The sequence below is a fragment of the Notolabrus celidotus genome, chromosome 17 (genome assembly GCF_009762535.1).
Source record: "Notolabrus celidotus isolate fNotCel1 chromosome 17, fNotCel1.pri, whole genome shotgun sequence".
NCBI lineage: Eukaryota > Metazoa > Chordata > Actinopteri > Labriformes > Labridae > Notolabrus > Notolabrus celidotus.
This window is the reverse complement of record NC_048288.1, coordinates 7,913,441-7,928,581: the sequence shown is the minus strand read 5'-3', so window position 1 is coordinate 7,928,581 and position 15,141 is coordinate 7,913,441.

The following is a 15,141-nucleotide window of genomic DNA, read 5'->3' as shown; positions in this document are numbered from 1 at the left end:
TTCCACCTCTTGTCTTTTTCTCACTGCTGGTGCATGGTCAGCCATTAATCACCAATCTAAAGTTTTGTGTTCTCCTGAGAAATTTAGAGTAATATTAAAAACATCCAAGTTGTTCACTTATGCTATCAGAAACATTTTTGCCACATTGTCAACAGGCAGAGGTGAAATCATAAACTTTATACAGTAGATGTGTCAGACTCTTTTTCCTGAACTGATTTTCTATAACGTGTGATCTGGTTTTCTCTGATATCGCTCTTGTTATTCAGGATTGATAACTGTCGTTATGGGGTCATGACCAATCAGAATTCAGTACTTAACACAAATGAGTGATCAGTAAGGAGGCCAGGTAATTTTAAAAAAATCCATCAAAGTCAAATATAGATGAGAAATCAAAGCTCCTGTGAGGTGTTGTAAGTTGGTTATGAATTAGAAATGAAATGGTAATTACATATAGAGACTAATGTTGATGCTTCTTTATCACCTAATAAGGTAAACAAGGCTTTCAGTGTTGACTGGTTATATCTTCATATTAATTGACGGAAACTGCTGCTATCAGGTAAGTGCCCGATAAAGCAATTCACATCCAGCTGTGAGCACAACTTTATTTTTTTTACATTTTCCACAACAATTAAAAAGAAAATGGGATGAGATTTCTTTGTTTAAAAACTTGCTCATGGACAGGACAGAATCAGCAGATATACAATGTGCAGTTTTGTCCACAGGGTACGCCAAATCAACACAAAGTGAAAGTTCCTTGCAGGAGCTGTAACAAAACAGTTGTGGTATTGTGGTGCACCATGTAGATTCCCATATTGTGTTTTAGGTGTGCCTCAAATTCCATCGTACACTAAGTTCTTCCCCAGCGTAATCATAGATAAACCTGGGATCATTATTTGAAAGCTGCAGACTTTGGCAATTTTCCCTCTAAAGTCGATGAATGAAATAAGCTGAATATCTCTTAAAGTGATCAAATATTGGCACTCCACAGCTGGAAAGCCATTCCAACAACCGGCTACATCAAATGGCCCCTGAGCTGTTCCTCTGATAGGGCTGATAATGTCCCCATGTTAGAGCTGACAATCTGCTCTAAAACCTCATTGGCAATGAGTCATTACACATATACTCTAACCCAGTGGATAAGCATGAAAAGCTGAAACACCAAACATCAAAGTACCTCAGGGACTCACTGAAGTGGTCGGTTGTGTGGGTTGGTGAAGACTGAATCAAATTCCCCAGACTTCAAAATCCATTGCTCCACATGAGGGATAAGTCTAAAATACAGACGTGAAAGTCTCTCTGTGGCCTCCCTCCACCCCCAAACCCCCAAATATCCATACAGGTCATTCATTCATACCTGGGACAGCGGAAGCGTTTGATTCTTAATGTCCCAGGCTTCCTCTTCAGGTCTGTCACATGGGAGCGGGGTCGTCACTCCTCATTTGCCTCCAAGCAGCAATAGTGTGAAATGACCAATCCCTAATGGGTTCCACCGTATCCATGTCCAGTACTGTTATGATGTCTGGAGGGCTGCAATTGCTTGTGACTCAAGCTGCCAGTCTGTGTTATTCCCCTGACAAAAGCTACTAAATCCTGCATGATGAGTTGAATATCAACCACTCTGATGGTGACACAATGTGGCACGACACAAATGCAATCTTGTTAAATTAATTTTCATGGGTTTTATTGGATCAGCATGTTTGGGTTAAGTGATTAAAAATCTATGCCCATGTGCAGAATTACATTCACATATGGAGGAGCACATGGTACATGTACTGTGACCCTCGTAACATATGGAGGACAGGTTAGTGGTTGTAAAGCAGTGAGAAAGGGGCATGACTGCGTGTGTCAATCAATTTATTTAATGTTTTTTTAGTGATTTAGTGCCAAATCAAAACAAAAGTTATCTCATGACATATGCAAATATATATATATGCATTAAATCATGAATTGTCTTTGTTGTTTGTTGTGTGTATGAAAATACTTGGTGGCAGATGAGTTCCCTCATTACTAAAGACAGTAACATAAAACACCAGAACATCATGAGGTGTAGGGAGTATGGCACACAGAGAGAAAGGATGAGGAGGGAGCTAGGGGAATTAGGAGTGGGGGAGTTCACATTGAAAGGAGTATTGAGCATGGGTGAGAGAGCACAGGTCAGCTTTTTTTTTGGTAGCTTTTTTTAGAGAACATAGGGGTTTTTCACAGGATTTGAGATGGATTGGGAGGATAATGAGTGGATTAGGTGGTTTGTATAAAGGGACAAATTAGGGTAAAGGGGTGTATAGGGAGTGAAGGAAGTGTATTTGTTCAGAGGGGTAAGTTCACTGTCTGACCCACACTACGGAGAAGGTAGTGGTAATGCACCATTAAGCTGGAAGCCAACCTTGTAAAAGAGGTCTTGATCTCAATGGGTCTCATCTGGTTAAATAAAGGTTACAAAGTAAAAGATAAAAAAACCTCCATAAAACACAAAGAAGAAAAAGAAGAAGAAGAAGAAGAAGAAGTAGAAGAAGACTGGAACATCATGGTACGAAGAGAGACAGGGGTCACCCATGTCCCCTGGTGTCAGTACTGAACCGAGGATGTGGACTCGAGTCTTGTTACACAGTGACCTTTTCAATAGAAAACGGTTTTCTATTCAGATTCAGGGAACTCTATTGATCCCAGAAGAGCAATTTAGTTTACAGCCTACCAGCTGATCAAACAAACAAAACAAAAACACAATCAGTAACAACACTCAACACTCAACATGTCAGTGACAGGAGATCTGTAAAAGAGAGCTTGTCATTAAAGAATAAAATAATAAATTCATCAACACAATTGCAAGAATAAAAAATGAAAAAAACATCTTAAAAATACAAAAGTTTTCAGGGACATTCTTCTAAGAACTGCTTTCATCATTCATCAGTATAATAGCAGAGGGGATAAAAGAGTTTGCATAACTATTTTTACATTTTGGCCGACAAGTTAAACAGAAATTGTGTTTTGGGCGACTGAAAACACAAACTTTTGATAACTCTTTCCAGAGTGTAATTTCTGAAAATACAACCCCTTCTGTAGACATGTAAATGAGCAATACTAACATCGTCTGAAACAGAAGCGTCAAAGTCCCATGTTCGACCGTGCCTTCGCCATAGTCTTCTTGTTTGTTTGTACTCATCTCTCTGTTGAAGAACAACTCTATGCACAGGTGTGTTGTGTTTCATTACAAAGTTATACCACCACCTACTGGTCTGGCATGCACACTCCAGCGCTTACAGTTGCTGTCAGTATTTCCTTTGCGTTTTTTTTTTTAAATGCAAAGGAAATACTTTTCTGTTTTTAATGAGCCCATTCTTGTGTAAGGTCTCAAATGCACACCTCAAAAAGGCAGGTACAAAGGAAGGCAGTCAAAGAGGCAGAGGTATCCAAATCCACAGACATACTGTAAAGGCAGAGAAACACAAATAGATCAGTTCAAAGCTTACAGAGACCACAAGGTAGATCTAATAAACAGGAAACACAAGACATGAGACAGAGTGGTAAAGGAAGGGAACTTCCCATGGCATGTGACACCCAGTGTTATGAGTAACGCGTTACTAAAATGTTATTTAGCCGTAAAAAAAATATTAGCTGTAACTAGTATTGGAGTTAATTTTTAAATAAAAAATGCTCATTGAAATTACAGAAATTTAGATGGAATTGTCACTCATCGAAAAGGCCGACAACTACATAACAGGGCTGTCTCCATATCAGATTTTCACCTCAAGATCATCATGGCCGAAAATATTCAGAACGATATGACTGCCATATCTATATGAAACTTAAAAAAATAAACATGCCATCAGTCTAATTTCTTCTTCGTATCTCCATAATGGAGAATGGTCTTCTTTCTTAGAAACTGCCTAACAATAAGTAGAAAATAATATCGTCAAATCCAACATTATGATGACTTGGCCTTAACGATAAAACAAATAAATAAATCATACATTTCCTGTTCCAAGGCTAGCAAACTAGACATCTTTAGGATGATGGAGGCAAAGTTGGGGAAACAGGTTGGTGGGTGCGGTACCTGTTTCTTTTGCAATACCTGCAGATTGGCGTTGCCACAAGCACCCATCTTTTACCTAATACCCCAAAAATTCCCAAACCTGTGAGAAATCTTTTTTTGGGTGCAGGTAGAGAACTTTGCTTTTATTTTTCATCTCCTTATGATTTATGCAGCAGTAATAGCCACGCACTGCAGTAAGGGCTAGCTAGCTGGTTTCAGAGACAAACATCCTCTTATATGAAGCAATTAGTTACACGGTATTACAGTATGCTTAGTTTAAGCACAATATTAATATTTCTTTTTTTTAAAAGACAGTTATCATCAATGCGAGTAAATTGCTACATCCATTCTCCATAAGATTAATTATCCAACTTGGCCGGAGAGGTTTCATTTTTGTCCTTGGAGCAAGAATATCACATGCAGGAAGGAAAACTCTGTCCATTGCTAAGACTAGTAATTCTTATCTCATGAAGCACGTAACCAAACTGCACGCTTGCCAGAGAGCCCAGTGCCACAGTGTGGCTCACACTAGCCCAACTGACTAACAAGATTTCTAGTCTGCACCATCTCCAGATTCTGTTTGCCCTGAGGGACTAAACAAACTGGTTGCAAGGTATGTTGTTGGTGACATGCTTCCCATATTAACTGTTGAGTCTGCTGCTTTCAGAGAATTAATCAGCAAAACACTGCTGAGACATGGGGCAAGGTGCATTCATAAAGGACAAGTAACTACTTTAATAATGCAGTCATTCGGTGATTATTTTACGTTATGAAAATAGTAACATGTAATTGTAACTTATTACTAATTTTCAGAGAATTGCCCAATGCTGGTGACACCTGGGAGCCTTTAGCAGCTGAACTAGGGGCAGGTCTAAGCTAGCCCTGACTCTAAGCTTCAACAAAGTAAACATTTTTTGAACCCCTCTTAAAATTAAGGAGGGCATCTGTCTCACAAATCCAAACTGGTATATGTTTTTCATTAAAGATGAGCCTAATGATAACAAAAAAATCTGCCTCCCATACAAATCTTTGAGACTTATGAAACCACAAGCAACCCTACATCCTTGAAGAGTAATGTTGAAGAAGGGTAACAGGGCACCTCTTTGATATGATGGTGCCTCACCATTTAGAGGTTTTGTAGGTTGGAAAAAAACCCTTCCAAATTGTTACAGATTTTGAAAGGAGCTGGTGTGTGTGTTTGTGTGTGTGTGGTTTTGAAGGATGCTGACAACCTTTATTACTTCATTCAAACCTTTCAAAAACCGCCTCTGCATTTAAAAACCATTTTCATACACATTTAGATGCTCTCATATTCATGCACTCACTCGTATGCTCAATCACATCATGTTAGATTACACCCAAACACTTGTGATTGGCTGTTGTTTGCAGGAAAGGGTTCTGCAGAGTGATTGATAGGCCGTCCATGTGCGCCCAGGTTCTGTGAGAAGAAAAGAGAGGCATACATCAGACAGGTGTCAAAACTCACAGCAGGGTGTGGTGATAGGTTGCATTCACAGGCTCTGAAGATTGAAAGGCTGGAGGACGAAGTGGAGAGCGAGAGCAAGAAAGTGGTGGGGACCGAAGAAAAGGGCAGAGTGATAACCTGAAGGTGAGAGAAAACAGCGTGAAGTTTTGATTCTGCCTGACCTTCATGCTCCTAACATTGGGATGCCGCCTGCAGAATGTCTGATCTTGTCCTGACTTTAAGAGTTCATAAAAAAACAGAACAAAACTGAAGTGTCATGAAATAAAGTTTAGAGGGGCAGTTTTAAACATCGTTTGACACTTAAGTTAAAATAATGATGGACAGCTTCAAAATAATTAAAGAAGAGGTTCAAGACATCAGTTGATTTTGATGGATCGTTGTTTGCCTTCATGAGCGCCCCATAAGACAGACGAGGCTGCATTAGAGCAAACTGACAGAGCGACAGCCACTGGCCCATTAGAACCAAGGAGACTGAGTGCTGTGAAGACAGATGGGATGAAAGACAAGCTTGCAGCTAGCAGGGGTCTGCATGGTGCCACCAGTGTTTTCAGACTGTCGTTTAAAATAAGGAAAGCCATTAATAACCTCTTCACCGCGCTCTGCTCGGCTGCAGTCTGGCACTTCTTGCAGAGCTAAATGTGGTGCTGCATGGCAGCAGACTGGCAGACCATGTCAAAGAGAGCATACACACCTGAGGGGAGAGAGTTCTTATATGCTCATGTATTTGTTTGTGCTGTAAATGTTTGGGTTTAATTGTATTTTTCATTTACTCACCTGTTTGTTTGCTATGTCACATCCCAACAAGTTTGTATGGGAACCAGATAGCAGTGATGCATTCAGGGGAGCCGTCAGCACCCAGGTGAAAAGCATTGGCTGTCAGCGGTAAACTGTGCTCCTTTTTGTCAAACCTTTACTTTGGCAGGTGAACAAAAACATAAAATTTGACAGGGAGTCGTTTTTTTCCACTCGTGATCCAAAAATATTACACTTACATGGACACACTGAATTTGTTTTTGCAAAAAAAAAAATAGATGGAGTGGGTACTCTGGTGTTGAAAAAATAAGCTTTTCCTGAGTGGCAATATGACTCATATAATTATTGAGTTATTTTAGGCCTTGGTGCTTTTAAAACAAGCCTCTGACCAGTCTCAGACATTTGATTTATAATAACCAGTCATTACCAACCGGCTCTCGCGTGACCAACACAGCAGACTACTTGACTGAAGATTGAAAATCTTATAGTAGGCGTTCAAACTGGTGCTCAGGAGCATTTAGTGAATTCAGCTGAATAAACAGAAATTCAGATTGATACTTTGGATTTGCCAAATGAGAATGGAAAAACTGGAAAAACTGAGGAACTACTTTATGTTTTCTCTGTGTTGGTTATCTTGGCTGTAATGATGGGAAGAATGGTTTTAAATATCTGCCTTGAAATAATAAGCAGCCTTGGTCCTTTGAAATGTGCTATATTAATTCAATTTACTATTTTTATTGTATTCTATCAAAACCTTACCAAAAACTATCAACATGTGCCTGTTTTTCTCCAAAAGTCTCAAAAAGCAACCAAATATTAGATCACTCCACTGGGAGAAACTGGAGTTCAGTGTCTCACTCGAGGATACTTCAGCATTTGGACCACGAGAGCCAGGATTGAACCACCAACCTTTAGATTGAGAGATGACTGACTACCACTGAGCCACAGTCACACCAACAGAAGATAATGAGGCTTTTCAAAAGGGTGGGTTTCTTTGTTTGTAGCCCTGCAAGGTTGTTGTGCTTTTATATACTCAGATAAACAAAAACACAACTGAAAACTTTCCGATCAGCTGTCCTCTGTTGAGGATATACAACAACGGGGAATATAGCCAACTTCTTGGTATTTTCAGTGTAGCCAGCATGTAATGATAAATTATCTAGCAAAGACTCCCTTTATGCAACATTGTTTACAGTCCAGTTAGCAGCTTGAGGTGTGTTAATATGTTCAGATCACAAGCAAAGTGAACCTCAGAATGTCTGCAAAATACTCTTAACTGTTGTCACACAGATTCTTCATTCCGAATTACTAACAGTAAAAAAAAAACAAGCGGCAACCTCCAGTCTCGAAATATAAAGCCTATGCGGAAATGTTATATACTGCAGTTCATGGAGCATCCGCTTGAGGCTGGCGGCAGAAACATCAGAAACCACATACACACCCATTCAAAGAAGACGATCTTAGCAGCAGAAATAAACATGTTTACAGCATGGTACAAAAAAAAGTTTAGGTCTGAGGAACTAATTACTCTATCGACGATTGGCTTCAAAACAGCGCTCAGGAACAAATGGGTGACGTCACGGATACTACGTCCATTATTTATACAGGCTAAGGTAAAAACCTACAAAAGAAACCCTTTTTCTACTTGCAATTAATTGTTTGTTAAAAGTTTTCTAAAACAAATTCATGATGCAGATTTTTAAAAAGCCAGATAAGGACAAAATATTACTTTGGCTTGTTGTACAGAGGTTGGATCGGTCATTTGAGATGCATTCCATGAAGTCAGGAAATCTAAATGTAATACTGAAAAGGTGTGGTAAAGCTACACCTTACACATAATGATAGAGAGAATAACATGTGTCATATTCACATGTGAGCTCTTGTGCTGTCTCCCTCAGTCTCCCTCCCTCTTGTGCACATCTTTGTATGCACGCAGTGACGAACAGGCATTCATCTTACTCTTGTCACGGCAGGCAGCACGACAGCCATATTTTTAGATGCTTTATTGGTAGCGAACTGCAAATCAGATGATTTATTGTCAACAATTTACCCACATAAGACACTAACACTGACATTTGTTCCTGTATAAATGGGTGTCAGTGAGGTAGTTTAGTGCTCTGGATGCAGACGTGGACCACATGTAAAAGCCTTTCCTAAAACAAGCCGTGTGGAAGAAGGAAAATTGTGTACACCTCTCCAGAAGGAGCTGGCTGCCTCCCAGACTGCACTGCTGCTAGATGTGCACCCTCAGGATAAATAATGACAAGACCACATCATCTGGGCACTTATAACCAATTCATATCTGTGAGTCTGATAGCCTGGACCAAATCTTTAGCCTGCACGTTATCTCTGGATCAATGTTGCAACACAGGTTTCCTGTTAATTCTCCAGATGTAGGTCAGTTGTGATTACATTAATGATAACAGAAATAACAAACTCTTCACACACAGAGCTGTGGATAATAGAGGAAATGGGTTGAGTTTCAAAGAACTTGATATCTAAGGAGCTGCGTGAAAAACAAACACTTGTTTGCAAAGGGAAGAAAAATAAATCTTGAGCGAGATCTGGAGCGGAGAATGAGATGCCTGGCAGGACAAAAGAGAGCTGTCTGAGGAGCTGCAGAAGAAGGTCATGACCTACCAATAAGGCCATGCATGGAAGATGGCATACACACTTCTTTGCAGTCAGTCATAACACCAACAAGAAAAAAAGAGTAGAGCTAAGGTTTGGAGGGGTGATGGAAGAAGAGCACAGCACAAGAAAGTAAAAAACTACAGTTCACAGTAAACTACATCAAAAGGAATCCAGAATAAGTTTGTTTTCAAGTTTTAGTGCGAGTCAGCAAAATGAGTCGTTTTGTAGCTGCAACACTTTCTACAGCAGACAGACTTATGAGCAGTGGGCGATACACCAAACACAATCCTGTGACAGAAGTGGACTCGTGTATTTATATTGGGATCATGGTCTGGGAGCAAGGAGTGCAAAATATTAAGAGCTGCGACGAATCAGGCGCCAACGACGAGGCTGCGAAAATCACGGCAGAAGCTGTCCCCGGGACTCTGACGTCATCTCTGACCTTTCGTGTATTTACAGAGGAGGTTTGATTTCCACTCTTTTTTCCATGCTCACACATGAGCCGTTGTGAAGCGGGGCCCGGGAGGTAAAAGAGTAGCTTTGTCCCAACCTGGACGGTGAGCACTGGAGTCATGTGCTGCTGCCAATCCCCGAAGAAGGGCCCACAAGCCACGGCCATTGAGGAAAAGCACAAGGAAAACCTGTTTTATATGAAACCTGTCAGATTAAATAAGGAAAGCCAATAACCTGCAGCTCTTTAGGTGCAGCTTTAGCCAAACTTGACCCTTTGGAGCTCTGATCCTGCTTGTTAAAACTGTGTTTACACCAAATTAAGTGACAGAGCGGGCCCTGTTTGCAGAGAAATCCATGAATCTGCACAGTATCACTTGATGCATGGCCATATTAAATGTACTGAGTTCAGATGTCACCTGCCAACGTTAAACCACCACGCATCTTAGTTTCTGTGCAGAGCTATGCAACTTTTTTTTGGATTTGAAATAAATAAGAAAATCACTTTCACAACAGATTTATTTTTCAGGCAGCACAAATAAATCTTCTTTTGCACATCTTAAATATTCCTCATACACCTTGGACAAGTTTAAAGTCTCTCCTTATCATACAGTGGAAACATGGAGACATTTAAATCCCCCTTTCAAAGTAAAACCTCCAAACACAGCAGACAATATTGCCCTCTACAGGGCGTACATATTAGTCACGCTTGTCTATCCCCACTCTTTATTTTCCCTCTTTTTTTGGTCCATGATGACTTACAGAGACACAGCACCACATGTGTTGATGAATGTATAATTACACAGTGTCTAAAGGGCTTGAGGATCAGGGCCTGTAGGGGGGGCACTGCGAGGCCATGGCTTCTTAGAGCCTGGATTAGACCCTCTTGACATTTAGCATCTGTCCTGCTGTGCTGTCATTTAGCTTGAGTCCCAACGAGCTTACACTGTAGTCTTTAAAGGGTCGTTAAAGATCAAGGGCATCTACAGAAGTGCGTGAACAACTAAATGAAGTTGTTTTTTCTTAACGTGATATTTAATTTAAAATGATTATGAGGACTGATCTGTGAAATAATTTCAAAAGAGCTCATGGGAATAAGTCCAGGGATCTACTTAATCAAGCGTCTCCATATGAAAGATGATTAAAATGAATGAGATGGTCACATGAAGGACCTGGTCAGTGATCCAAGACCAGCCGCTCCTGATGAATTTAGCCTCTCTGCTCTCCAATTTAGCTGCGTGGCATGAAAGAGAAAAAAAGGAGGAAGGAGAGGAAAAAAAAACAGGCATCTCATCATTCTTGTAGGAGTCGACTGAAGCACCTATTTTGCTCCTCTTTCTCCCGCGAGGAGCTCAGTGTGATGAACTGTGGATTCAGCCTCCCCCGGTCGTTTTGTACGAGAAATGCTACAGCAGCAGAACAGCCACAGTCTCAAGAGATCCAGCTCAGGGTTCAGGCTCACTGTGACACCAGACAGACCCCAATTTAGGACACAAAGACTGGGTCAAACCAGCAGGAGGTATAGCCTTTCCTCTGAGAATGATCCTTCTCGTTTCTATTCAGTGTGCTCCTGCCTCTCTCCTTCTCTTCCTGAACGTTTCCCCTTGGATTCACCCTCCTCTGTCTGCATGTTTTCCTCCTTAACTGACTTTCCTTACTATTCATCCTCCCCTATTACCATAATGATCATTAGTGCACCTACATACTTAACTTCTAAGGCTCTTTTAGTGACTCATATGCTTTATAATTGCAAATATAAATCTTCTTTGGCTGTATATGTACATTTTATCTCTCTTGGATGTCCAGAATTTAAAACAGGACCATCAAGGTTGGTTAATGGAGTAGTTACTTGATGTTGGTGCAAATTAAATCTCATCCTCAGTTCCTCTGATAACACTTTGGGGTAATCAGTAACGTGAGAAACCCTAAGCTTTTTGGCTTTACTTCCATTCTCATCCTCCATTGAAGAAAAGGACCCTCTCGAATCGCCCACTCTCACTCTCACCTTCCAGAAAAGGACAAAGAGGCCCTCCAACCACTTCTACTTCTAACTGTTATGGAGTAAATCACAAACATGTCATGGCTTGGTCCACTGGGACCACACACAACCTTAGCTGTCCTAGAGTGTGACAAACCAATGTCCTCCCTGGATATCCAAGGACCCATTGAGTCCACAATACCCCACATCTCTTATTCTGAGAAATGGGATTTTTTTTATAGACCCTCCTACTTTCCACACTAGCGCTTTTTTCCTCCAGGCGTTGACATTTAATCAAACTCAAATCCCATTGTGCCTATTAACATATCAGGCTGATACGGGTTGCTGTAAAAAGCTTGAGTACAGGAACCCGGAGCACAACATTACCATAATTCTGCCTGTGTGATCTCTATTTCCTCTCCTCCGCCCACATGTAAAAATGCTTACCTGGCAAACAACTAGGCGTGGAGATGCATTTCTTCCTCTCACTCACACCACTCCTCCACTCATCACCCCGCTTATCTGTTTTAGGAGGTGTTAATTATTTAGCTGTGCTTGTGAATGTTTGCCAAATAGTAATGGGATGAACTAATGCAAAGCTATTTTAATATTTCACCAGATCACATAAAGTTTGCCTTCTGCCTCAGCTGTGACTACACAAACAAATCAAGAGGGCTTTTTTGGGAATGCTTCAGTACTTTAATGGATGCTGTGGTTTCTCGAGATGCAGATCAGTCCTCACAGTATTTATCAACAAATGCTGCATTTCCACTGCAATAACTTTCCCCAGGGGAGCAGGAACTTTTTGAGGTACAAGGTGCATTTCCACCCTGTGGATTTGGGTCTAATTACAGATCCATGAACTTTGTTTTACCTATCAAAAGGTTCCTACTCCAGGGGCAGAACTGGGGCTTTTGGGTCAATGCAATTGTAGCAATGAGCATTCCTGATTGGTCAGGTATGCAGCGTTCAGAAGACTGCAAGTGAAGAGGTTTTGATGGGTTCACGCCATGCTTGAAATTTGATGATGCTTTTAGCAAGAAGTGGCTTTCAGTTTTACCATTAAACACAAGTAAGTTCAGTGTGTAAAGAGAGGAGAGTACAAAGATTAAAATGAACTACAACTGTTCCAATAATCCTCCAATACTGCCGAACGTTAGGTACATATTTCAGCACATATGACAGTCAATGCCAAAGGTATCAAAACAGATACGTGAAAAAAATTGAAAGGTTTCAGTGAAGTAATCGTGACGAATAAAAAAGCCATTGCCTTTTTCAAAACTACGATACTAGTAGGACATACTGATTTGGTGAAAAAGTAGTATGGGGTATGTGAACAAGAGCAAAATCTGCAGTATGCCAAAACTCCCCGGATGTTGTACTGATTCGGGAACATTTCTCAGTATGCAGCAGACCAGTCTCCCTCACGTTCTTTTTCCCACAATGCACAGCGCTACTTGGTTTTTAGCTGCATCACCGCCACCTACTGTACTTGAGTGTGGAACAGATGTTTAATAGTTTGTTACATTTACAGTGAAGTAATGGGAAATAAACGCTGTTCAATCTTGTGACTTCCAGTAATTATAGAGTTGATACCCATACCACAGGTAACTGTTCATGTCTGTGAATATTGTTAAATTCCATAAAAAACGCTTACCGAAACCGAAAATTCAGCAACACCTGACCCTGCATACTACAAAACAGATCGAACAGAACAGTCATACTACAGACTACCTTCAAGCACAGTATGCAGTATTCGTAGGTAGTATGTAGCAGGCGGTTTTGAAAATAGTCAGTGCTGGCAAGGAGCTGAATGTTAGCCAAAATGTCAGGGATTCATGTTTTTCCACCAATGTTATGAATTGTTCTTATAAACACACTGTTTTTTGATGGGTACTCTGTATTGGCCACTCAAGTCTATACAGGGAATCAGTATCAGGGGGGAAAAAAGTCTTTAGAATAAACAAAGGTCTTTTTGCTGATGCCTTAATTTAAGCTACAACTGTTACTCAACAAGATAAACAACATTTTGATGAGAATTAATGGCATTTTTATAGACTATGTTAAAATAAGTTTGCCTTTCACACGTCAGATTACAAAGGTACGTCAGACACCTAAGATGCAGAAAAACTGCCAAAGGGAACATTAAAGCCTCTCATGAAGAAGTTCCTGGGACTGAAAGAACAGGCACTTCAGTGGAAACAGATTTAAAAGGGCTTAGCCACACAACGTGTAAGGCCATGAGAAGTGGTGATGATTAAACTGCCATATTGGATAAGAGTTGTTTTGTCCAGCTCAGCAGAATTGGCTGCTTCACTCATGACCTTGATGAACGTCTGTCTGCTCTTGAATGACTCTCAGCTCATCTGACCCTGCTGGCGGCCGTTCATGTATGTCAGGGCCATATGTTCAAATATGTGAGACCTCCACGCTGAGCATGCATCCTCTCATACCTGAGTTCAACCTGGTTGTTGGTCTTTGTCTCACAGCGGGTTATTACACCCTCTAAAACTAGGACATTTTCTGTGAAAACAGAGGACAATATTTAGCTCAGTGAGAAGACATTGTTACTGTCAGCATTGTTTTCTTAGAGAGGGAATGACAAGGCTGTGGGAATGGAGCGGCGCCATGTTGTACAAAGAGGATTATAAAGACAAAACAACTTTGACAAGTCTGAAATTTGAGGACACTTCCAGGGAGACATGAAGAATATCAAAGTCAAGCTGTTTGTTGGAAGGATGGCAGCCTGATGTTTTTTCTTTCACCCTCGAGGATGTGATGAACAGGACAGAAAATACAGACATTGAGTTTTACCTCTGGACTCAAAAGCTGACACTTGACAGAAAAGCACTTCTCAAAGTGGCAGCAATCTATTCCCACTGAAGAAAAGCCCCCCCTGTGTGTCAACAGAGGACATTTTATTCCAACTAAATAAATAAATAAATTAGGATGAGGAATCACATAATTGTGCAGAGCTGGAGAAGACGGTGCTGGAATATTTGTGTCCTCATTTATAAGAGGAGATCTGTTGTCTGATACAGCCACATTAATCCACGGTGCTTTCTTATTGTTAGATTTAGGATTGTTTAACAAAGGAATTGATCCTTACTTAATCATACGGCTGTTTCAGTAACTCTCATACATAAGTGATTTCTCTTCTACAGATTTTAATCAACGTAAGTGATGGCAGCCCCCTCATATCAATACACCTGAGCCATCTGTTACCTAATACCACGAATTTCACTCTCTGCGATTTGCACTACCCGAGCTACGCCTCTCACTACATCCTGATCAGGATTACAGCTTTGGCAGGGATCAAATTTTGTTTCAGTGCTTTTATTTTCAGACCTTTTTTGATTGCCAATCTGCAGCACCGCCCCTACAATGTACAAGCAGCAGGCGGTGGTTGTACGCTCTGCTTTGTTGTATTCAATTTATTTGATCCTTTAACGGGGAACCAGTCTATCTGGTTTTATTATTCAACGTATCAAACAACATCAATTCAAGGCCGGCTAATAATGACAAAATGCGGCGTTCACACATCGGCAATTGCATTTCCTTATTAGTGGGCTGTGTGCCGAAAAAATATGGAAATGATATTCATACTGGGACAGGTAATAACCAAAAGGCAAGGTACAAAGTGTGTTGCAAATTAGCCCCAACACTAAGCTCTGCTGAGCATTAGCATATTTTCTTTGAACATGTTTTGAGGGGAACTGGGGGAGCCCAGAACATGAATGCTTGCGCAAGATTTCAAAAGTTACATCAAAATTCATGGAGCAAGAAGTCTTATTAGAAAATGTTATTAAG